Consider the following 25,967-nt stretch of genomic DNA (forward strand, 5'->3'; position numbering starts at 1 on the left):
GATAAAAATCTTGGGATCATAGATATATAGTTTTGAAAGCCATTGGATTGGATGAGCTCATCTAGGGTGTATAATGGAGCAGAGAAGAGGACCTAACAAAAGAGAATGACAAGTCAGCAAGGAAGGAGGAAAATCAGCAGAGTGTGAGGAGCATGAGGTCATAGAAGCCAAAAGGTGACACTGCTTACAAAAAATGCAAAAAAGAGGATTATTTGATGTTTTAAAAAGCTTCTGAGTGACTAAGTAAAATGAGAGTAGGCGTCTGTATCAGGAGGTAGACAATATCAGCAGCAAGGAGGAATAGTAAATAAATTAGTTAATTATGGTACACTGTGATGTAAAGTCCATCTTTGTTAAGAATGATAAAAATGCTGCCTTTCTCACCATCCTTGGTAGCTAGACATAAATCCGGGACAGATAGTGTTAGTTTTTAATTTTTAAGCTGGAAGGAATTTTAGAGATCACAAAGGCCAACTTTCTAATCTTATGGATAGGGAAGTGAATTTGGAGGGGTGGAACTACTGCTCGAGCTCCAAAACTACAAAGTGGCAGAAGTGGTCTGTGATGCAAGTTTCCTAACCCCAGGACAGGGCTCTTTTCTCTAAAATAAAACGTGTGTTCATCAACATATGTTTGTTTTCATTTTTTTCCCAAAATGCTATTTTAAAGTTGAGACCAAGACCCATTCAACACCTGATGTGCTGATCTCAAAGAATTTTATTTCAGCAACCACATTCTTAACATTACTTGCCTCAACATTAGAAGTACAAACAGAACTATAATTTAATTTCTTTTTAGATTGCCCTTTCCTACTGTATTATGTATTTTTTACCTAATGGGTTGAGATATGGCAAGTATTCAACAAACGTGTGTTGAACAAACACATTAATTTTTTATCCCTGATATCTACATTTATATAGGTACATACACTATTTTAAACTACATTAGAATTTGATATAAACAGGTGATTTTTTTTTTAGATCTTTAAGAAAGAAATATCTGAAAACTTGAACACACTATCATAGATAAAAATAGCAATTCTGGGAAAAGCAGGGTAAAAGCAACAGAGTCAGAAATATAAAGATAATAGACTACATTTTTTTTCTATGGAAAAGTATACATATGAATGGAATATCTCTAAAAATGAGTCAGGAAAGAGTATGACCCCAGAAGCACATCATCTATAGCTTTGAAAAATGTACTTAAAAGAAAAAAATAAGCATTTCTACAACACACCTATCACAATGACTAAAAAAATAAACTAACAATACCAAGGGTTGCCAAGGACGTAGAACAATGGATGGGAACACATACATTCCTTTGTTTTTTCTCTATTTAGACTTAAAATTTTTTATTTATTTTTTAATTGAAGGATAATTGCTTTAAGGATTTTGTTGCTTTCTGTAAAACCTCAGCATGAATCAGCCATCAGTTCAGTTCAGTTCAGTTCTGTCCAGTCGCTCAGTCATGTCCAACTCTTTGTGACCCCATGAATCGCAGCACACCAGGCCTCCCTGTCCATCACCAACTCCTGGAGTTCACTCAGACTCACATCCATCGAGTCAGTGATGCCATCCAGCCATCTCATTCTCTGTCGTCCCCTTCTCCTCCTGCCCCCAATCCCTCCCAGAATCAGAGTCTTTTCCAATGAGTCAACTCTTCGCATGAGGTGGCCAAAGTACTGGAGTTTCAGCTTTAGCATCATTCCTTCCCAAGAAATCCCAGGGCTGATCTCCTTCAGAATGGACTGGTTGGATCTCCTTACAGTCCAAGGGACTCTCAACAGTCTTCTCCAACACCACAGTTCAAAAGCATCAATTCTTTGGCACTCAGCTTTCTTCACAGTCCAACTCTCACATACGTACATGACCACAGGAAAAACCATAGCCTTGACTAGACGAACCTTTGTTGGCAAAGTGATGTCTCTGCCTTTGAATATGCTATCTAAGTTGGTCATAACTTTCCTTCCAAGGAGTAAGCGTCTTTTGATTTCATGGCTGCAGTCACCATCTGTAGTGATTTTGGAGCCCAGAAAAATAAAGTCTGACACTGTTTCCACTGTTTCCCCATCTATTTCCCAAGAAGTGATGGGACCGGATGCCATGATCTTCGTTTTCTGAATGTTGAGCTTTAAGCCAACTTTTTCACTCTCCACTTTCACTTTCATCAAGAGGCTTTTTAGTTCCTCTTCAGTTTCTGCCATAAGGGTGGTGTCATCTGCATATCTGAGGTTATTGAAATTTCTCCCAGCAATCTTGATTCCAGCCTGTGTTTCTTCCAGTCCAGCATTTCTCATGATGTACTCTGCATATAAGTTAAATAAACAGGGTGACAATATACAGCCTTGACGTACTCCTTTTCCTATTTGGAACCAGTCTGTTGTTCCATGTCCAGTTCCAACTGTTGCTTCCTGACCTGCATACGAATTTCTCAAGAGGCAGATCAGGTGGTCTGGTATTCCCATCTCTTTCAGAATTTTCCACAGTTTATTGTGATCCACACAGTCAAAGGCTTTGGCATAGTCAATAAAGCAGAAATAGATGTTTTTCTGGAACTCTCTTGCTTTTTACATGATCCAGCGTATGTTGGCAATTTGATCTCTGCTTCCTCTGCCTTTTCTAAAACCAGCTTGAACATCAGGAAGTTCATGGTTCACATATTGCTGAAGCCTGGCTTGGAGAATTATGGCTCCATATATATGACAACTCTCAAAAAAAATAAAACTATGATGATAAAGAAGAAACTATGGTTACTGGGGGTTAGTAGTTAGGGGAGTGTTAAAGAGATAGCATACAGGAGTTCTTTCGGCTGATGAAGCTGCTCTGCAACCTAATAGTAATGGTGGCTGTTACAAAAATGTATACACGTTAAAATTCATAGAACTTTAAACCAAGAAATATTTGACTCAATTAAAAAGTTCGGCATTTTCAGGAAAATAAAAAAAAAACAACTGGCTCACACACTGAATTATTGGAAAAGTATGGACTCATACAAAGCCATGGCTTCTCCTACCATGAAGATAATTTGGTAAGAGATAGTGCTGTTGGTGAAAAAGAAAGCTGAAGTTCTGTCCCTAACATCAGTTGATTAAAACATGAGAATTCTAATATAGCTATAAGCATTCAATAATAAGCATGTTTACTTAAAATTTGGTCTTTGTAGTTTATTATAACCATTACTGCTTGAGAATCAAGGATAATACCAGCACTTGGATTTTATACGTATGAATGGCCTCAATAACAAAGTGAAGACTATTAATTAAACTAATAAATTATTATATTTCATAAAACCCTAACGACTGTGTGAATAGACTACTCAGTTCTGTCTAAATTGTGCTATCTAAACCCTATAGCTGCAATCCATTTTCACTGATAAGTCTTAAAAGTTTTCAAATGTACATTTCCTTTTGAAATGGTAGTAAAATATATAAAACATAAAATTTACCAGTTTAACCATTTTTAGGTATACATTTTAGTATAGCATTAGGTACATCAATATTACTGAAAACTATAGCCATCATCCATCTGGGGAACTTCTTAATCTTCGGAGTGCATTAAACAGTGACTCCCCAGGAGGGATGACTGCCCCTGGTAACCTCTTTCTATTTTCTGTCTCTATGAATTTGACTCTTCTAGTATCTCATACAAATGGAATCATACAATATTTGTTATTTTGCGTCTGGCTTATTTCACTTAGCATACTGTCCTTAAGGTTCATCCACATAGCATGTGTCAGAATGTCGTTCATTTTTAAGGTTAATATTTTATTGTATGTTTACACACATTTCATTTATCCATTCATCTAGTGGTGGTCATATGGGATGCTCCCACCTTTTGACTATCAAGTTTACACCCCTTTGACATTGTTGTCAGATACAATTTATTTCCCCACAAATCAGACTAAAGGCATATTCTGGTACCCTTGAGTGATGTAGGGCATTTCATTTTCTACAGTCGGGTTTAAAGAGGACTTTTAGAATTTCATTAACAATACTTAATTTTACATTAAATATTACGATACAAGCAGTTCTATGTATATCAAATTTTTGTTCAGGTTTGGTCATTAGCGTAATGTGTGTGTGTGTGTGTGTATGTTACATGCATCTCTATGTGATGATATATAGATGCAGCTGTATTCTGCATAATGTTAAAACTCTACTATTGCCTGGTTAGGGTAGTCATCCAGAAGAAATGGCTTTTCAGTGTGAAGAAGCATGCTAAATTTTAATTGAATTGAAAATTTTGAGGTGAAATAAGAGTTTGGTACCTGTAAGGGTCTAGCATTGTACTAATAGCTAAACTCCACCCTGACCAATTAAAACAGAATATCTGTTTTAAGGGTAAGGCCAATGCATTTTTTATTTTTTTTTTAGCTTCATAGGTAATGTGCAGCCAGGATTAGGAATCTGTGAGCTGGAGAAAGAGATCCTGAGTCAAGGGGAGTAAAAAAATGAAAGTAACAATAAAAGGCAGTTCAGGTCTAAAGCACACAAAAGTGAGGACAGAGAAATTTAGAATTGTAAATGACAGAGGAACTATTCAAACTGGGAGAAATTAAGTAGCCTTTTATTGATAGTTAAAAGCAGAAGAGGTGTCAATTATAAGGATAATTAACATATCTACATTTTAAAGAGCTGCAGAACCTAAACTAGAACATAAGCCTTGAAAATGGTCTAAGGACTTCAAAAGGTGAGAATAAGATAATATGTAAATATTTAGAAGACCAAGAGTTACAGAGTTTTGGGAAATATCAAGTCCCTTTATTATACAGTCTTTTGCTTCATTTGAATGTATGTACCAACTGAGCTTTGTAAGTGGAACATGAAGTAATCTATCATTTAAGTAAACATACATATGTATATGTATAGGGCTTCCCTGGTAGCTCAGCTGGTAAAGAATCCACCTGCAATGCAGGAGACCCTGGTTCAATTCCTGGGTCAGGAAGAGTCCCTGGAGAAGGGATAGGCACCCATTCCAGTATTCCTGGGCTTCCCTGGTGACTCAGATGGTAAAGAATCCACCTGCAATGTGGGAGACATGTGTTCAATCCCTGGGTTGTGAAGATCCCTGGAGGAGGGCATGGCAATGCACTCCAGTATTCTTGCCTGGAGAATCCCCATGGACAGAGGAGCCTGGTGGGCTACAGTCCACAGGGTCACAGTCGGACATGACTGAGTAACTAAGCACAACACAGCACATGTATATGTATATATACACATGGTTTGAATATATCCATCGACCTGCCTTGCTTCTTTTGACTATTCTTACCTTAAGGGACAAGTGTTCTGTTTGAGTTATAGTAATCCATCACCAATAATTAGATAATGAACCATCTACCTCACAATCCCATTCTCTCAATCACTCCACTAAAGCTGAAGGGCTATCTGAGTATTAAAAATGACCAGAACATTACACTATAATAGCATTTCTAAAGAAAACAAATTCCCAGCAAGAATATCATGTCACTCAAATTTGAGATGAAATCTCTTCATTATAAGCGATGCAACCATTAAAATTACTTCATAGATTAAATAAACAAACTAAAAAAGAAGGATATTCCAAAAGGATGTTTTCCTTTTCTTTTCTATTTCTTTCTTGCCATTTTGGAAAATGAAAACAAAGGGAGAGAAATGAACAATAACTTTCCAGAAATAAACACAATATTTTAGGCAAGTTTTGTATCTTGTTTTCATCTCTTGATACTATATAATCATTTTCTCATGTCATTAAAATCTCTTCATAAATATTATTTGTTTTTTTAACCAAACCTATATTATGTGTCACCTTTCTAGCTAGAGTGACTGTTCTTCCCATACTATTGGGATTCAGGTAGTAGTCACATAAGATAAACAAGAATTCATATTTTTCCTGTGTAAATTCCTTAAACTGAAGGCATAGAGCAAACTTACAACTTTGGATAAGCTTGCCATGGTCAGCTGCCTATTGATGTCTTCAGTCCCCCGGAGGGAAGGAATACAAAGTAATTTAGTATATTCTAAAGAGAGCTTCCAACAACTGTAAATGTTTCACTCAAGTCAGCACTCTCTAAATGGAAGGAGAGGACAGCTGACTGGCTGTAAGTGACAAAAAGACCCAGCCCACTCAGGGTAGGACTCCTAAGGGAGCAGGGAAGATTTCTGCAGACGTAGAGAAAGCTTAGGGTATCAAAATACACTGAACTTTTTTTATTCATCACATTAACCACCTTCTTCCACTCTAGTACTCTCTCTCCTTTTTTATTTGGGAGGAGGATGCTCTCCCTTTCTATCCCTTCACTCTCCTAGTTCCCTCATCTCTCCCTTCCTCTCCCTCCTTTTTCTTAAAAGAACTGACTATAACATGAAGTAAAGTACATCTGGGTTTAGCTGTGGTTATTACAATACAACTTTCCTGTGTTTTTAATTTAGCTTATGGTAACTAGTTTTTTTTATCCATAATAGGTGAATCTTTGTCAGGATTACTCTGTGCTGTGATCCAGAATGTACTGGTTCGGGAAATACAGTACCTTAGACTGTGCAATTCTCTCTTGCTGATTGCAGTTCAGATATTCTGCCCAACTCATTGGCTCCAGTTTATTCAAGTACATTCTGAAGGGGACTTCTGATGTTTCTTTTTAAGCTAAGGCCTTGGGTCTGCTCCTTCAATGACTTAAACTTCTATGAATTTTGTGCTGGGAATATAGTCTTGGAAACTCATCTTGCAGAAGGTTTTATTTGTTTATTTTTCCTCAGTGCGTGAGAGACGCAGAAGTCAGAAATTCTAGTGAGATTTACAACAGAAAGAGAAGAATTAAACAGATCCAGCAAGGAATTTGGAAATGAGCAGAAAAATTAATTGACCTGGGCCAAGGAGGGTTCGTGAAAACTCTTGAAGAGGAGAGAGATGAAAATGTAGGAGAAACATTGTGGGTGTCTATAATGGAGACATGTACTGTGCATGAGAGAGATGACAAATAAAAGAAAATTCTTAAGAGGTTGTTTTTTTTTTTTTGCATTTCAGGTACATATCCAGAGAAACTAAAGAACTGAGTTACTTTTAATAACTTTTGCTTGCTCAACAATTATTTCTTTGTATGTGGCCCTAGGTATGAACCTGCATCACGAAAAGCCTCACACACACACACACACACACATACATTGTGCTTGCTAACAAGAACTAATTCCATCATTCTTTTTCATGTTCATACCAACACACAAATAAATTTACTCAAAAATATTCATTATCCTGAAAACTTGCTCTTTCACTTAATAAATTGTGATCATACTTTTAGGTTGAGAGCAATAGATAAAATTCATTCTTTTCCTTCTACAACTCAACAGTGCTATCAGCCATTCCAGGCAGGGCCACTCAAGATGGATGGATCACAGTAAAGAGTTCTGACAAAATGCGGTCCACTGGAGGAGAAAATGGCAACCCACTCCAGTATTCTTGTCTAGATAACCCATGGACAGTATGAAAAGGCAAAAAGATATGACACCAGGAGATGAGCCTCCCAGGTAGGAAGGGGTACAATATGCTACGGGGGAAGAGTGGAGGGCAATTTCTAAAAGCTCCAGAATAAATGAGGTGGCTGTGCCAACGCAGAAATGATGGTCAGTTGTGGATGTGTCTGCTGGTGAAAGTAAAGTCCAATGCTACAAAGAATAATATTGCCTAGGTACATGGAATGTTAGGTCCATGAACCCAGGTAAATTTGACATGGTCAAGAAGGAGATGGCAAGAGTGAACACTGACATCTTAGGAATTAGCACATTGAGATGTATGGGACCAGATGAATTAGATTCAGATGATCATTATATCTACTACTGTGGGTAAAAATCCCTTAGAAGAAATGGAGTAGTACTCATAGTCAACAAAAGGAAGTCCAAAACGCAGCACTTGGATGCAATCTCAAAAAAGACAGAGTGATCTCTTACTCATTTCCAAGGCAAACCATTCAAAATCAGAGTAGTCCAAGTCTATGCCCCAAGCAGTGATGCCAAAGAAGCTGAAGTTGACCAGTTCTAAGAAGACCTATGACACTTTCTAGAACTAACACACAAAAAAGATGCCCTTTTTTTGATAGGGGATCAGAATGCAAAAGTAGGAAGTCATGAGATACCCATATTAAGAGGCAAGTTTGGCCTCAGAATACAAAATAAAGCAGGACAAAGGCTAACAGAGTTTTGCCAAGAGAACACACTGGTCATAGCAAACACCCTCTTCCAACAAGACAAGAGATGACTCTACACATGGACATCATCAGATGGTCAATACCAACATCAGACTGATTATGTTCCTTTCAGCCAAAGATGAAGAAACTCTGTAAAGTCAGCAAAAACAAGATCTGGTGCTGACTGTGACTCAGATAATGAGCTTCTTACTGAAAAATTCAGACTTAAGTTAAAGAAGGGAAAACCATGAGGGCATTCAGACATGACCTAAATCACATCCCTTATGACTGTACAGTCCAAGTGGCAAATAGATTCAAGGGATTAGATCCAAAAGACAGACTGCCTGAAGAACTATGACTGGAGGTGTGCAACATTGTACAGGAGGCAGGGACCAAAACCAGCTCAAAGCAAGTGAAATTCAAGAAGGCAAAGTGGTTGTCTGAGGAAGCTTTACAAATAGCTGAGGAAAGAAGAGAAGTGAAAGACAAGGGATCAAAGGAAAGATATACCCAAATGAATGCAGAGTTCCAGATAATAGCATGGAAAAATAAGAAGGCCTTCTTAGATGAACAATAGAATGAGAAATAGAAGAGAACAACAGAATGAGTAAGACTAGAGATCTCTTCAAAAAAACTGGAGATACCAAGGGAAAGTTTCATGCAAGGATGAGCATGTTAAAGGACGGAAATGGTAAGGACCTAAAAGAAGCAGAAGAGTTTAAGAAGAGGTGGCAAGAATACATAGAAGAACTATACAAAAAAGGTCTCAATAACCCAGATAACCATGATGGTGTGGTCACTCACCTAGAGCTGGACATCCTGGAGTATGAAATCAAGTGGACCTGAGGAAGTATTACTATGAACAAAGCTAGTGGAGGTGACAGAATTCTAGCTAAGCTACTTCAAATCCTAAAAGATGATGCTATTAAAATGGTGCACTGACTATGTCGGCAAATTTGGAAAACTCAGCAGTGGCCACATGGCTGGAAAACGTTATGCTCAAAATCCTTCAAGCTAGGTTTTAGCAGTACATAAGCCAAGAACTTTCAGATGTAAAGGCAGGGTTTTGAAGAGGCAGAGGAACCAGAAATCAAATTGCCAACATTTATTGAATCATAGAGAAAGTAAGGGAGTTCCAGTAAAACAACAACTTCAGCTTCATTGACTATGCTAAAACCTTTGACTGTGTGGATCACAACTGTGGAAAATTCTTAAAGAGGTGGAAATACCAGACCACCTTACCTGTCTCCTGAGAAACCTGTATAGGGATCAAGAAACAATAACTAGAACTGGACAAAGAACAAATGACTGGTTCAAAATTGGGAAAGGAGTTCGACAAAGCTGTATATTGTCACTCTATTTATTTAACTTATATGCACAGTACACCATGTGAGCTGCCGGGCTGGATGAATCACAGGCTAGAATCAAGATTGCCAGGAGAAATATCAACAACCTCGGATATGCAGATGATACTAATCTAATAGCAGAAAGTGAAGAGGAACTAAAGAGCCTGTAGATGAGGGTGAAAATGCCAGCTTAAAACTCAACATTCAAAAAACTAAGATCATGGCATCTGGTCCCATCACTTCATGGCAAATAGATGGACAGAGAGTAGAAATAGTGACAGATTTTATTTTCTTGGGCTCTTCAAAATCACTGGGGGCAGTGACTGCAGCCACGAAATTAAAAGACACTTGCTCTTTGGAAGAAAAGCCATGACAAACCTAGATAGAGTATTAAAAAATATACGACTTTGTCAACAAAGGTCTGTATATTCAAAGCTATGGTTTTTCTGATAGTCATGTATGGATGTGCGAGTTGAACCATAAAGAAGCCTGAGTGTTGAAGAATTGATGCTTTAAATTGTGGTGCTGGAGAAGACTTTTGAGAGTCCCTTGGTTAGTACAGAAATCAAACCAGTCAATCCTAAATTAAATAAACCCTGAATATTCCTTAGAAAGACTGATGCTGAAGCTGAGGCTCTAATACTTTGGCCACCTGATGTGAAGAGCCAGTTTATTGGAAAAGACCCTAATGCCAGGAAAGACTGAAGGCAGAAGGAGGGGGAGTGACAGAAGATGAGATGGTTGGGTATCATCACTAACTCAATGCACATGAATTCGAGCAGACTCTGGGAGATAGTAGTGGACAGAGGACCTGGTGGGCTAGAGTCCATGAGGTCGCAAAGAGTCAGACACAATATAGCGACTGAACAACAACAACATACAATCTTAAATATCATCATATATCACATGGTATACATGTAGTCAAATTAATGAATTCTGTATTCTTTTTTTAAAGCAAATTTTACTAAAACCTTACTAAATTTTTACACAGGATACTCAACAAACACTGAATACCTATCTGCTGCCAGTTTAATGATTGTGAACATTAATAAATTACCCATGGTACTTTCCCTCAAAAAATAAAATCAGTCTAATGTGAGAAATATAGCAGTTTAAAAGTATTTCTTAATTTGAAGAGAATCTGCTCAGAGAATTTATAATAAAGAATGCTTTAAAATAAATCTTTAAAAGAAGCAATTATCACTAGTAATTCATTCTTAGTCATTGTTTCCAATGTGTGAATAGTACTTAGCAACAACAGAGTACTTCTCTACATGGCAACTCAAGAAACAAACTAATTTCTAACCACTAAGAGCTCAGATAAAGCACCTTACTCCTGAGACCTCAGAGTGATTTATAATTCTACTAATACTTTTACTGTGATAGTAATACATGATATTTATAAGCTATCTTTATTCTGTGGAACTCTAAATACTTAATATATATCATTTGACTTCTTTGCATAATATCTGTAAGATAGAGAAAAGTGTCCCCTACAGATAAGGAAAATGATCTTAAGACAGAACTGTTTGACAATGCCTGAATCAAGTCTCCAGATAGTCAGCCCCACGCTCCTTCCTCTCAATTATACTGGCTGCCTTCTTAGTGGGAACTGCAGAGATTATGTGGATGGTATTATGTCATCAATCAGAGTCTTGTATAGCATGATAGAGTCAGTTTTTATTTTACAAAAAGAGAGCTTTTCATGTAAACTGTTTCCTCTGTCTACTAGAAGGACCTGTAAATAAAATTCTGCTGACAAGTTTTCTCGGTGAGATGAATCTGAGCAACCAATCTAGTTGGTCCCTCCCACTTTCCAGTTCTATAAGAAGAAAAGACAAATGTAGCATTGAATGTGTAACCCAGGCTCACAGCTATTCCTGGAAGCCCTAATTCATAGAAGAAAAGAGAACACAGTAACAACAATGGCAATGACAAAAATGTTAGACATACATTGGTTATTGATTATTTGATAAAGTTCTACAGCATTCAAATAAACAAAGAATAGTTCAGTAAAATTGTAGTGAAGCTTATGCAAATTTCATATGGTTAAGTTGGTACAATTGCAAATATGTAAACAACTTCATCAAAAATCTAGATCTAATACTCAATAACTATTATTTTCCTATATCTCTGAAGACATTTTATCATAAGACGTTTATAACCCTGAGAATCTGATACTAACCAGAAGAATGACTTCATTTGGTATTCCATTTCTCATGACCTCCTGAAAGAATGTCAGTTCAGCATGGCCTCCTTCCTTTTCCAGTTGATTCAAAGAATGGTGTTTTCAAATTGCCATTTGGGATACATGAAGCGGTGCATTTGGAGTCAATGTGCTGCAACCTGAAGTGTAACACTCTTTATTGTTCTTGAGAAACGTGTGCCTAATTCCCTGGAAATTTACTGTTTCAAAGAGTCACAAGTCTCCTGATTGCTTCTCATCAGTCTTGAAGAGATTAGATAAGCTTCCTCCTTCTTACAAAAGCATTTTCTTCATTCAAAATTCCTTTGAGAGCAAAACACTGAACCAGAATTGGATTTTTAGCAAAATATTACAATATTGTAGGAAACATATTTTTTCTCCTGAGGAGACCCAGCAGTTCAAAACATATACTTATGTACTTTCTCATTTAAGGCTACTGGCCACATATTGAAAAGAGCAAGGATGAAGTAAAAAAACAAAGTCCTTTCTGTGAAGCAGGAAGGATGTTTTTCACTGAGTTATTTTAGAAGACTTGAATGGACTGCTAAGGGCTTTCACATAAAAAGATATGAAAGTCAAACTCAAGAAACAGAGGGGTAAAAAACAACTACAGATCTATAACAGACACTGCTTTTAATTATCATAAACTTGTGATGCACACGGGTGCTATTCTATAGTGACAGGTTTAGAATAATTGTTCAAGTGTATCAACAATAGAAATGACCTCCTTAGAAATCGAGTTATATATACTTGGTGTTGCAAAAGTTGACACAGAAGGAATCAGGATCATGTTTGCAGTAGGATGTGACATCAACACATCCCCTCTTTCAACATCTTTCAAATGTTTCAACATCTCCCTCTTCCTCTTCATCCATATTCTCTTTTCCCCTCTCTCTCCCTTACTCTTTCCCTTCCTCTCTCTCTCTCTCCTACTTTCAACAAGGAATTCACTTCTAATGTAGTCCTCAGTGGTCATTACAAAATAATAGTAAGAACTGATAACTATGTTTGGGGTTTCTTCTACTTTGCTTTTTTTTTTTTTTTTTAGTAGCAGTAAGATGTGCACTTTCATTGACCTAGATCTCTGATCAGGCTTATAAAGCTTCAATTAAGCTAGACTTCAGAAGGAAAATGTACACCTCACTTTTTTCTCATTAGTCTAATTAACACAATATTTTATTTCTTTCTCTTTACAAAGAGGTTGTCAAGGACAATCAAAGTTAGTAGCGCCATTGTCTCGGAGAAGGCAATGGCACCCCACTCCAGTACTCTTGCCTGGAAAATTCCATGGATGGAGGAGCCTGGTAGGCTGCAGTCCATGGGGTCGAGAAGAGTCAGACACGACTGAGCAACTTCACTTTTCCTTTTCACTTTCACGCATTGGAGAAGGAAATGGCAACCCACTCCAGTGTTCTTGCCTGGAGAATCCCAGGGATGGCAGAGCCTGGTTAGCTGCTGTCTATGGGGTCGCAAAGAGTCGGACACGACTGAAGCAACTTAGCAGCAGCAGCAGCAGCAGTGCCGTTGTCTGTGATATGACTGGGATCTTGGACTCAGAGACACTGTGAGTCAAGATGATGTGGAAATGAAAGACTAATGTCATGGATTTGACCAATCTTCCCAGCCCTGATAGCTCAGTTGGTAAAGAATCCACCTGCAATGCAGGAGACCCTGGTTTGATCCCTGGGTTGGGAAGATCCTCTGGAGAAGGGAAAGGCTACCCACTCCAGTATTCTGGTTTGGAGTATTCCATGGACTGTATAGTCCATGGGCTCACAAAGAGTCAGACATGACTGAGTATCTTTCACTTTCTCTTTTCTTTCCCAGCTCTTCATTTCTCAAAGATGGAAACATGTATAGGGGCTCTGTATTTATTTCCAGGCAAGATAACATAACTTAATTATAAAAGCATCATCTCAACATATTCTTTTTTCTTGGGAAATCTATGAGACTATGTATTAAATTCTACTTTCCCATATAAGGAGTTGAGGTATGTGGACCATAGAAGACTAGCATCCAGGAGAAGAGCAGACTTGGCATGTGGGTATAATAATGGAAAAATACTTGGGTCAGACAAATCTATGTTTGAATCCTGGCTTGGGCTTTTACAATAACATGGGGAATTGAAGATGGCACTTCAATTTAATCTCACTGATCCTCAGTGTCCTAAAAATGTAAACTAAAGGTTATAGCATCTATTTTGAGACGTTTTAAGAATTAAATGTAAAGAGCTTTATGCAGAGAGGGTACCTTACCTAAAGAAAAAGGTAAAGGTCCTTTCTTTACCTTCCTAACTTTTTTCAAAAAACTTCCTAACATCTTTTAGACATTTGGACTATTAGAGAACTAGTGACCTCTGTGACCACATGACCTAAAGTGGTAACAAAATTCACCAGATAAAAACACCCAGCAGGAGACAGCACAGGGTTTGAATCAGTTAGGTCTGGCATCGATACAAAACTGATTTACTGTCTTTGCAATCTTGGATATTACTTAATCTTTCTGGATCTCAGTATTCTCATTATAAAATGGAAATTATTCCGAGTTTGCTGAGTCGTTGCTGAGCGTGGTAGTGAGGATTAAAGACAACTTTTATAAAGCATCTGGTACATTAAGTAAACAGATTGGGAGTAATACTTATTGTTCAGATTTTTATTAATTAAAACTTGTCTGTAGACTCATCTCCTATACTTAATATTCCTTTTTCCACCCAAGACCTTGAAAGGGTTACAATAGGGGCTTTGATCACAGATTAGCTGGTTTGGCTGTGTTAATCTAGCTCTTAAGAATTAGAGTTCCAGCCCTGCCATTAAATGTTTAACTGTACAACTTGAACAGGAATTCTAGGCCTAAATTATGTTCATCTCCAAAATGAGGAGACTGGAATAAATAATTCCTAAAATTCTCTGTAGACATAATATTTTAAGATTCTGTGTCTTTTGACTGAGTTACAGTGGATAAGTACTCATATCTTTAGAGCTTAACCTAGTTCTCTATGGTTTAATTTTCACATTCTCTCTACTCTATTTCTTCTTTAATTGCAAAAGGGGATAATTTCCATCACTTTGCAAACAAACCAATATCTCTCTTCTGATTTAGTGGCATTCCAGAATATTAATGCATCATACTTTAAGACAGTCTGGCTTGTTTCTAATCCAGAAATTCAGTCATAATATAGGTAGTATTAATGAGGAAAATGAGGATTTATTTTCAAGGCTTTTTATGCCTCCAGGCCCCTGGACATTGCACACGATAAAATACACTCAAATTAAAAATAAGATTAAGGTTTAACAGTTAAAAATACATTTTAAGAGTAAAACACTTTTTTCGGTACTCATTTCTACATTACAGAATGGGCACTTAAAAATAAACAAAAATAACAGATTCATTAACCAGCAACAGAATTTTAATAATCATTAACTAGAAAGGAAATAAAATTAACTTGACCTTATCTTAGAAGGTTGTCAGAGACTATTTTGGTTATGTAGATGGGGAACATGTTGTGAACTAGTAGACCTCTGTTTCAAAAGTCCAAAACCCTCTCGTAAGGCTTCAAAACAAATATATAGATCTATTGCTTACAAGGTACCTTTGAATTGTCTTCATCTGGCTCTATTCTTAAGCTATTCTTCAATTAATATTTATTTATCCATCTACTCACTTTTTGTGCATGTCTACTGTGTGCTTTTCCAGTGTATTCAGAATGAAATCCAAATTCCCACCCTGGCTACTTCTCTGACCTCACCTCCAGTTTTGCTCCTCCTTTCCTCCTTCTGCTTTAGCTTCTCTGGAATCTGGTTACTTCCTCGAATTCACAGTTTGCCCTTGCCTCAGGGCTTTGTCCGTGCTGTTTCTGTCTGGAACTTTTCCCCTCTCAAGCTTCCATCCCCACCCCAAATTCTTCACCTGGCTGATTCTGCTTTCAAAGTCTCAACTTAAACGACACTTTCTCTAAGAATTATTTCCTGAGCACCCAATGGAAAGTATAATAGATTTTCTCCACCCATTCTTGTCTTGCATATCTATTAGCTCTTCTCATGGACTACAGTTTTTAATTTTATAATTATTTGTTTACTTATTTAATGTCTGATTTCCTTCAGTTCAGTTCAGTTGCTCAGTCGTGTCCAACTCTTAGCGACCCCAAGGACTGCAGCCTACCAGGCTCCTCCGTCCATGGAATTTTCCAGGCAAGAGTACTGGAGTGGGGTGCCATTGCCTTCTCCGAATTGCTCATAAGAGGCATAGAATAAATTTTAATTCATTATTATGGAAAACAGAGGGAAGAGGTCTGAGGAGAAACTTTGTTGGGTACCTACATCTAAGGCCTTGCTCTGGCATCCTCATTCTCTAATTTTCCCTTCTCTATATGCCAAAGCTTCCATGACATGTTTTAAGGCAGAACAATGTCTCCTGTTTGGGACACAAAGACTTAGGCCACCAATTTTTTGTCCACAGTGACTTGAGTTTCTTCATGGTGGGAGTTGGGAAATTCTGGAGAGGATAAATACCTTTGAGAAAGAAACTAAGATGTACCCAGGATTTAGCTCTGGGTAAAATAATAAAAAAGTCCCTACATTGGTCTCTTTGGATTGCTAAATGTCAGAATCCAATAAAGGAAACCTGAAATAAATTACTAGAGCAAGTAATTTATTTTAAATTATTAAAGTTTATTTCAATTTTTTCAGACCCAAAAAACTTTTCTCTGATGGAAATGACCCTTGGCAACAATGACATTCTGACACCATGCATGATGCACCCTTTTGGGAAGTCTGAATTCCATGTCACAATGGCTCTGTTCAGATTACCGGTTTTATCTTGCCTGTAAGCCCAATTAGACTACTGAAGTTTCTAATGGCCTTCTGTCTGCTTTGTAAATCATCATGCATGCATGCTGTTGCTTCAGTCATGTCTGACTCTGTGCAAACCTATGGGCTGTAGCCCACCAACTCCTTTGTCCATGGGATTTCCAGGTAAGAATACTGGAGTGGGTTGCATGCTCTCCTCCAGGGGATCTTCCCAACCTAGGGATCGAACCCATGTCTCTTACATCTCCTGCACTGGCAGATAGTTTCTTTACCACTAGCGCCACCTGGGAAGCCCCAGAAATCATCATAAAGAATATTAAGTCAATAAATTTAATTGCCTCTATATGACATAATTTTGCCTCTATGTGAGTCAATATAGAACCAGAGGCATAATATCAGAATGTACCATAATGCTCTTTATTTTGGAGAAGGCAATGGCACCCCACTCCAGTACTTTTGCCTGGAAAAATCCCATAGACAGAGAAGCCTGGTAGGCTGCAGTCCATGGGGTCGCTAGAATCAGACACGACTGCGAGACTTCACTTTCACTTTTCACTTTCATGGATTGGAGGAGGAAATGGCAACCCACTCCAGTGTTCTTGCCTGGAGAATCCCAGGGATGGGGAAGCCTGGTGGGCTGCCGTCTATGGGGTTGCACAGAGTTGGACACGACTGAAGCGACTTCGCAGCAGCCGCAGCTCTTTATATATGAATTTTGGACTAGTTGGAAGAGGGCACTGCAGTTAAGTGGGTCTCATAAGATGAGCCTAAGACAGTTTGCTCTTCAGCAAACACAGCTCAGACTCTGAGTGTAGAAGAAAGATCAAACACTCAGAGTCTAAAACTGGGTCTACTCTCAGTCCTAGATGTCTGAGGGTGATTTGCATTGGTAGTCAGTATCATTTGGGTAACCTGCATGCCCTACCCTGGGTCTTCATTTACTTATTTCAAAATGAGATGACTGGACTTTTTATTTCTTATATACTTTCTACCTGTAATTTTTGATGATACTTTGCCCTTAAATCCCTTTCACCTCAATCTTTTAATCTTAAAAAATACGAAGTGTGTTTATAAAGTCATTTGATGTCCCTAAACATTATTCCACATGATAACAGTACAGTTCATGAAGCTTAAATTTTATCATTTTAGCTTTGCCTCAGAGGCCAAGTTTTATGAGAGCCTTCATTTGCATCACCAGAAGCTAATTTAATAAAAATAAAGGAACCCCTTTTAGAAATAAATTAAAATTGGTGTTGGGGGGCAGATAACTTTATGTTAAAAAGAAAGCAAAACAAGCAAAAAAAAAAAAAAAAAGAAAGAAAGAAACCAGGAAGCTAAACTTAGAAGGGGTCAAATCGTTCTGAGTTCTAAGGAATGCTGTCATCTTATCTGTGTTGAGAAATTGGTTCTGGCTCTCAGTGCACTGAAGATAGACGTTTCTAATGGCAACTTCCCAAATCTCTGGTCTCTTGACCCAATATCTTTTGTACCATTTGCCCCGTTTTCTTGAAGCACAATCTACGACATAGACAAGCAGGTACACAGCACCATCCATCCTAGAGTCAGGTAGATTTATCTTTGGAGACGGCTTCAGTATATGAGATGTAAGACACAACTAGATGGAACACTAGTGAAGCCCACTTCACAGACAAAAAGGATGTGGTTTGAATGGGCACTTCTCATTCTGGTCAGGAGAAAGAAGTATAAAGTCAAAGAAGAGACGGGCTAGGAGACTGATGTCTAATGTTATATGGTGAATAATAGGTTTGTCTTTGACAAATTCCTTTGTAATTATCTTCTTCACTGTCAAAAACTTCATTCAACACATCTCCACAATAAATAATTTTTGAATGAATAAATCCTAAAGTTCTGACTTAAATTTCCTAATTGTACTAGTAACAATAGCTATTTCTTGATTACTATTACTATGCCAAGCACTGGGGATCACAAAAATGAATAAGAAATAGACCCTGATTTTAGAGAGCTTACCATCCATAGTTCCTGACTCTTGTAGTTATGACAAAAATAACAATAATCATCATTTATTCATTCATATCAGCCAGGCACTATGCTCAGTGGACAACATACATTAATATAAGCTGCCAAAGTTCCCTCCAGTTCACCAGATACCCTGACAGTGAGGTGATCTTGTTCTGTCCGTGCATCATCTTTCCAAAAAAAATGGATCCAGCAAGAATTTAGACAATAGGCAGGGATGTTTAAGCAATGTCAGAAATGTCTACAGTAAACATACGAGAACTGTAGTTGATAATGAAAGAGTGAAGTAAGCCAAAGTGAAAATGGAAGAAGTCATCTCAATCACCTTTAATGTACTCTGTCTAAAGGCACCGTGACACTCTGAAAACCACAATGCAATACACCCCACATTCGGCATTCCAACATGAACAAGGGGATGAATGCTGTTTAAGTGTTTAAGACTCTCTAGCAAAAGACCACATAGCACATTAAATGGAAACTTAGGAAGACATCACAACCTGCTGGATTTTATTACCAAAATATATATTTTTATCTAAAATTTTTAAAATTATAACATTGAATTTCCTTGTAGTATTTCATAACCTTTGAGTGAGGCATTAAAGTGTTTTTCCTTTTCCCCCACCAACTATAAGCTTCTGTTTTCTTACCCTGGGCGTCTGAATCTTTTATATGCTTGGGTTCTATTCACTGCCTGTTATTCAGACATTGAAATCCCAAATGTTAATTGTTCTTCCAAGTACATTGACAAAACAGCAGCTAAATAAGGGTAGACCAGACTGTGGTAGACTCTGACATGCATTTATGGAACAATGGGGCTCTGAGAGACAGCCTTGTAGCTCACGGGAAGACATAAGATGTGCTATTTTGACTGCTTCATAGCAGAATGGGGAACACACGCACACAAGGGAATTATGCATTTTACTTAGTTTTGCCCAAAGTCCTCAAGGCAACAGAATCTTGTGATGTCATCATGAACTTTCTTTCTCTCCATTTACACTGACACAAAGGCTAAAAATTTCTAATGACATCACAAAGGAAAACCGGAGTCTACTTTGATTCCATTAGAAATCTGTTACTTTCAAAGAGACTTGTACCAAAATGTAAGAATCCTTCCCGACAGGGTGTGTGTCACTGTGCTGATGCACGGTGGGTGACACCCTCCCGAACGCAATTCAAACCAGCCAAGAGCAAGGATTCACAATTTAGGTTGGATAAAAAAGACATACTGAATATTGAGCCCTACAAATTTTCTTTTTTTAAAGAAGGAAATCATTTAAACATGTATTTCTTCAGGGATATTCAAATTTCTTACTCATGTCTGGTTACTATGTGACCACTATTTTTGTCCCTTTTTGAGTGGGTCACAAAAATACAGAGGAAGGTAGAGGAAGCTTTCACTCACAGGAATGCAGTGCAGCTCAATCTTTTGTTTTTAAGGTGCAGTGATTTCAGTCTCTAAATGTAACTTCAGGCAGTCTGAAAAGAAACAGGTTAAAATCTCTTTCAGTTATAATTGGTATTTCAGATTTAATTAAAAATTAAACTTTCATAATGTTTCACCATCCAAAGCAATGCATTATCAGTCAAGCGTAGCTTTTTTTTTCTGTTAAGGAAAAAAAAAAAAAACCCTCTTCCCAGAGTAGTTTTTTAATGAAAAGAAAAGGATCTAAAGAGGAAAAAAAGCAATTCTGAAAAACAAAATATGCCTCCATGTTAAGGACTTCATAATGATATGACTAGAAAATCAGTGTTTCTAAATTTTACCTATATTCTGATTAAAAAAAAAAAAAACTCCTAAACAATTTCAAAGCTTCAAGATTACATACAATATTATTTCAGAGAATAAAGAAGAAAATCTACAGTCTGAATACACATATTAAAGGGAAATTACAACATCAAATAAAATTGGAAAATAACATTAGACCCACTGCTTTCAAATGACTGAGGGGCAAACGGTGAAGCAGAGGCAAAGAAACATATTTAGCAGCACAAATGCCCATTGCAAGGCATTAAGGGTTTAGTGCACTCCAGATGACATCACACTATAGAGCTTATTGTATGAAGCATTGCTGTTTTAAGCAACATGGGAAGACCATCAGGGTTTAAACTACCTCTCTTGGTTTAAATAACCATAAATGCATCTTTTAAAATATCTATTTTTAATTTTTGAATTAAGAGTCCAGGCATTAAGATAAAAGTATTTAATAACTATCTGGGCTTAAAATGTCGTATTAATTTTTGTAGTCCTTTATTTTTTCATACAACATCACCTATAAATAAGATAATATTAAAAAAAACAGACAGGATTAAGTCATCCTTATTTTTAGCTTCAAATAATTGATACAACAGGTTTAGAAAAATATAGATTTTTAGTATAAAAAGGAGATAACACAATTATCTTTTACTTTACATCATGCCGTCCATTTTTTATATATTTGTAGCACTAAATGTGGTATGTTTATGTCCATCTTCATACTAATGCAAGGTAATATTTTAACATCTCCACATATAAGAGCATAATCATAAATCGGCCTTGAAACTGCATCTCTTTTTGAAAATGTATCTATTTCTTACTTGTGAGTTCTACTTTCTTTTTCCCTTGGATTAAATAAAAGAATATTTTGTGTATTGTGTCTATTTGATGCACATAGGTTATACGTTCAAACTGGTTCAAATTCACTAGATCTATCCATGAATGGATCCACACACACACACACAAAATCACTGAGTAACTAAACTTTTCGGCTGCTTCTCACATGCCTGAATTAGACCAAAAATGCACCAGTGTAAAGACAGAAATTATGGAGGCGTCACCAGGGACAACTATGAGGAGGGGAGTGCACATATTTCCTTATAAGGCAACAAAACATTCATAAAAGAAGCTGACAAAAATAACTCATGCTCAGAAATAATGTCGAATAACAATAATCCCTAATAAATGATTCAGAAATATAAGAGCTGCCCATCTCTATATAAATCTGAATCACCAACTGATACTGTTCTACTCACCAATCACATATGGTTAGTGAAACTGATTCACTGTCTAGTTTAGATAAGAAAAGGCGATAGAAACGAGCCTGCATATTTATATATAAACTGTTTAACTGACAACTTGCAGTTCAATTTAGTGTCAGATTTCCTTTTCCTTAATTCACCAGATGTTGAGTGAATTGAACTCAGTTCAAAACAATAAAGCAGTTTCTATGAATAGAAAGTCTACTAAGTTATATTCTCCTCTTTGCATGTCATTCCTTTCTCCTCTTTGACCTTTATTTTCCCTTCTCTGACTCTGCCTGTTTATTCCTTACTTTCACTTTCCTCCTTATTTATTGTTTCCCTTTCTCTTTTTTCCCCCTTGGTGTGGGTAATGAAGCTCAAAAATAACATCTTGTATCCTGTTGAGGGAAACTTGGTCACAACTATCCTTCCAGATGACAAACTCATTCTTAAATGTCTGTTTTCCAATCCAAAGAAAACAGAGCAATTGAGAAAATAGAGATGCAACATCACTTACCACTACCACCACCACCACTTTTAATTCCCATGCTACATTCATCATAAGGAGGACTAAAGTTTATTTATATTATCCCCTAACCTTAAATAGGACCGCAAATAAGACTAATAACAGGACCATTTTGTGGCACTCAAGCAAACGGCTGGGCAAAACAGATGGATCTTACTTTGCGCCAGGACTCAAAAACTACAGTCGCCAACTCACTGTTGGCGACTACGTATCTTGGCCCAAAGATGGACCTGGAAGTGGGACCAGTTGTCTTTGATATGAATATGGTTCCTATTCAGATCAGCCTCATGAGAAATCATTAACTCTGCTACTATGCAGTGGGGTTAAGTATTGGTTAGAAACTGTTTGGAAGACTGGTCATCAAGAAAGTAAAATATTCTGAAGGCATGCCAGATTAGATTAAGGAGCAGAGAAGTTAAGACTAGGATCTTATTTTTGGCACTATGGTCTACTTTTCAACTTCTGTTTTTGTTAAGTTCAGTGCTATACACTGAATCCACCTTTAAAATACTAGATTTCCGGAGTACGTGTCATCAATAAGAATAACTTGCTCTTGACATTTCAAGTTCCAAAATCTGTTAAAATTTTTTCAAGTTATCCAGAACAACCTCAGTTATTATTAAAATTGACCACCAATGTCAGACTTCTTTAATCAAGATAGAACTTTGCCAGGCTTTATAGAATACAGTGAACACCCAGTGATGCACTGGTAAACAACTCAGTAATCAATGCAAATTACAAAGCCCGTAAGAATGCTTCTCTTGGCAGACACCCTTTAGCAAAGAGAGTTGTACATTCTGTACTAGTTAAAGATTCTGAATGTCTTTCCAGAGAAGTAGCAAATGCATTATATTACAGTAACCCATCCTAAGTCACAAGGCCAAAAAACAAATCCCCAGACGATAAAAAACTTAAGAGGGGTGAAGAACTATAGATCTTAGTATTGACTAGGAAAAAAGGGCTGCTTCTGACTACACTCTACTTTTCAAAATCCTCACATAGGTAGAGGTTTTAGATATCACCAGGTCACAGAACTTCAAGGAAAGATCAACAAAGCACTCCAGTTTAGGAAGTCTACGCTCATCCAGGCAGTTCTCTTAATGCTCTCCCAATTCTTCAGCACCAATTATATCCTGCTCAGATTGTTTTTGCGAGCTCACTCACCTCTCTATGACCACACTCGCCTGTGGTCAGCATAGAGACCAAATGACAATATTTGATTATTTCTCTTAGTCTTTGTTTCCTTTTCACTTAAAATTTATTGTGAAAAAATTCAAACATACGCAAGAGTAGAGAGTATAGTAAAACAGAACTCCCCTCTCCCCAAAAGAACTCCTACGTATTTATCACCCGAGGTCAGTGTTTACTTCATCTATGCTCTAACCAACTTCTTTTTCCACCAGATCATTTTAAAGACAATCCCAGATGTCATATTACTCCATCCATTAATATGTTAGTATGTATTATTAAAAAATAATGACTTTAAAAAGTCACACCATTATATCACATCAAAAATAATAGTAATTATTTAATGTTATTAAATATTCTGTCAAATGATTGACTTTTTTTTTTTCTAGCTGACTAGTTTGAATTAAGATCTGAACAATATCTGCATATTACATTTGAATCACAATTCCCCTTTAATCTATAAATTTCTTTTAAACATTTTAACTTTTAATTTTGAAATAATTTTACATATATGGAAAAGTTGCAAAGGTAGCTCAAAGAATTCTCATATTTCCTTCACTATGTTCTCTTAACTTTAACATTGTATATAACCAAGGTAAGAAATTAACACTGATACAATACTATTACCTAAACTACAGACTTTATTCGGATGTCACCAGCTCTTCCACTAATATATTTTGTCTCTTTCAAGGATCTAATCCAGGATACCTGAATTAATCTACCTGGTATCCTAGATTAGATCCTTGGATCTAATGGATAAAAGATCCATGGATAATTAGATAAATGCATCTAATTAGATCCATGGATAAAAAGATGTATTCAGCTATCTTTTATCCTAAATCTCCTCTGCATGCTAAATCACTTCAGTCATGTCTGACTCTTTGCGACCCTATGGACTGTAGGACATCATTCAGATTCTCCAAGCAAGAATATTGGAATGGGTTGCCAAAATGCTCTTCTCTAAAGTCTCCTCTGATCTGTAACAATTTCTCAGTTTTTTCTTGTTCTTCAGGACCTTGATAGTTTTGAAGAGCAGTGGTCAGATATTTTGTGAAATGGTCCTCAGTTTGGATTTGACTTATGTTTCCTCATAATTGGGCTTCCCTTGTGGCTCAGCTGGTGAAGAATTTGCCCACAATGCGGGAGAGACCCTGGGTTCGATCCATGGGTTGGGAAGATCCCCTAGAGAAGGGGATACTGGAGATACCCACTCCAGTATTCTGGCCTGGAGAATTCCATGGACTATACAGTCCATGGGGTCGCAAAGAGTCAGACACGACTGAGAGACTTTCACTTCACTTCACCTCTCATAATTAGCCTGGGATTACAGTTTTAGTTCAGTTCAGTTCAGTCACTCAGTCGTGTCCAACTCTTTTCGACCCCATGAATTGCAGCACGCCAGGCCTCCCCGTCCATCACCAACTCCTGCAGTTCACTCAAACTCACGTCCATCGAGTCAGTGATGCCATCCAGCCATCTCATCCTCTGTCGTCCCCTTCTCCTCCTGCCCCCAATCCCTCCCAGCATCAGAGTCTTTTCCAATGAGTCAACTCTTCGCATGAGGTAGCCAAAGTACTGGAGTTTCAGCTTTAGCATCACTCCTTCCAAAGAACACCCAGGACTGATCTCCTTTAGAATGGACTGGTTAGATCTCCTTGCAGTCCAAGGGACTCTCAAGAGTCTTCTCCAACACCACAGTTCAAAAGCATCAGAGAAGAATGCAAAAGAATGAAGTGCTCTTCTGATAACATCATGTCATGGGGTCTCGGATATCCATATGACTTATCACTAGGGATGTTAATCTTGGTCATTTGGTTAAGGGAGTATCTGCCAGGTATCTCTTTCCTTAGTTTTAATAAGCATAATTTCTTTAAGTTTATTGAGGTATAATTATGTAATAAAATTCATCCTTGTAAGTGTAAAATTTAATGATTTTAAGTAAATTTAGAGTTCAGCTATCATCACCACAATTAATTTAGAACATTTTTGTCACTCCAAAAAAGACCCTTCATGTTCTTAGGCAGTCAATCCCCACTATTATTCCCAGTCCCAGACAACAATTAATCTGCTTTCTGTCTCCAAACATTTACATTTTCTGACCATTTCTTATAAATGCAATCACACACTATGTGGTTTCTTGCATTTGGCTTTTTTTTTTCTCTCTTATCATAATGTTTTTCAGATTGATACATGCTGTGGTATATAGTGGGACTTCCCAGGTGGCACAGTGGTGAAGAATCTGCCTGCCAATGTATGGGACATGGGGGTTTGATCCCTGGATTTGAAGGTCTCCTGAAACAGGAAATGGCAACTTACGCCAGTATTCTTGCCTAGAAAATTCCATGGATAGAGGAGCCTGGCAGGCTGCAGTCCATGGGCTTGCAAAGAGTCAGATACAACTGAGTGAGTGAACACACAGGCACAAAGCATATAGCAATACTCTATTCTGTTTTATGTATGAATAGTATGCCATTGTATGAATATATGATATTTTGTTAATCCATTCATCAGTTGATGGACATGTGGATTGCTTCCAATTTTTTACAATTATGAATAATGCTGCTACATGCATTTGCATATATATGCCTCTCTGTGGACATGTTTTCATTTTTCTTAGGGAGATTCCTAGAAGTGGAATTGCTGGGTCAGAAAAATAAGTTTAACTTTTAAGATATCAAGTTATTTTCTAAAGAGGCTGTACCATTTTAAATTCTGAGCAGCAACCTATGAGGGCTCCAGTTTCTTTCTGT

General features: G+C 37.3%; 1 protein-coding gene across 5 annotated transcripts in view; it reads right to left on the bottom strand.

The window, feature by feature from the left end:
• The window catches only part of ZBTB20 (zinc finger and BTB domain containing 20), an 819,533-nt gene that overhangs the window by 503,688 nt on the left and 289,878 nt on the right, over positions 1-25,967 (bottom strand). For all 5 annotated transcript variants that reach the window (XM_027525147.1, XM_027524738.1, XM_027525072.1 and 2 more), the window contains exon 4: positions 19,909-19,982. The gene's annotated coding sequence lies outside the window, so the exon portion shown is untranslated. The remainder of the gene's footprint in view (positions 1-19,908; positions 19,983-25,967) is intronic.

Source organism: Bos indicus x Bos taurus, chromosome 1 (assembly GCF_003369695.1).
Source record: "Bos indicus x Bos taurus breed Angus x Brahman F1 hybrid chromosome 1, Bos_hybrid_MaternalHap_v2.0, whole genome shotgun sequence".
NCBI lineage: Eukaryota > Metazoa > Chordata > Mammalia > Artiodactyla > Bovidae > Bos > Bos indicus x Bos taurus.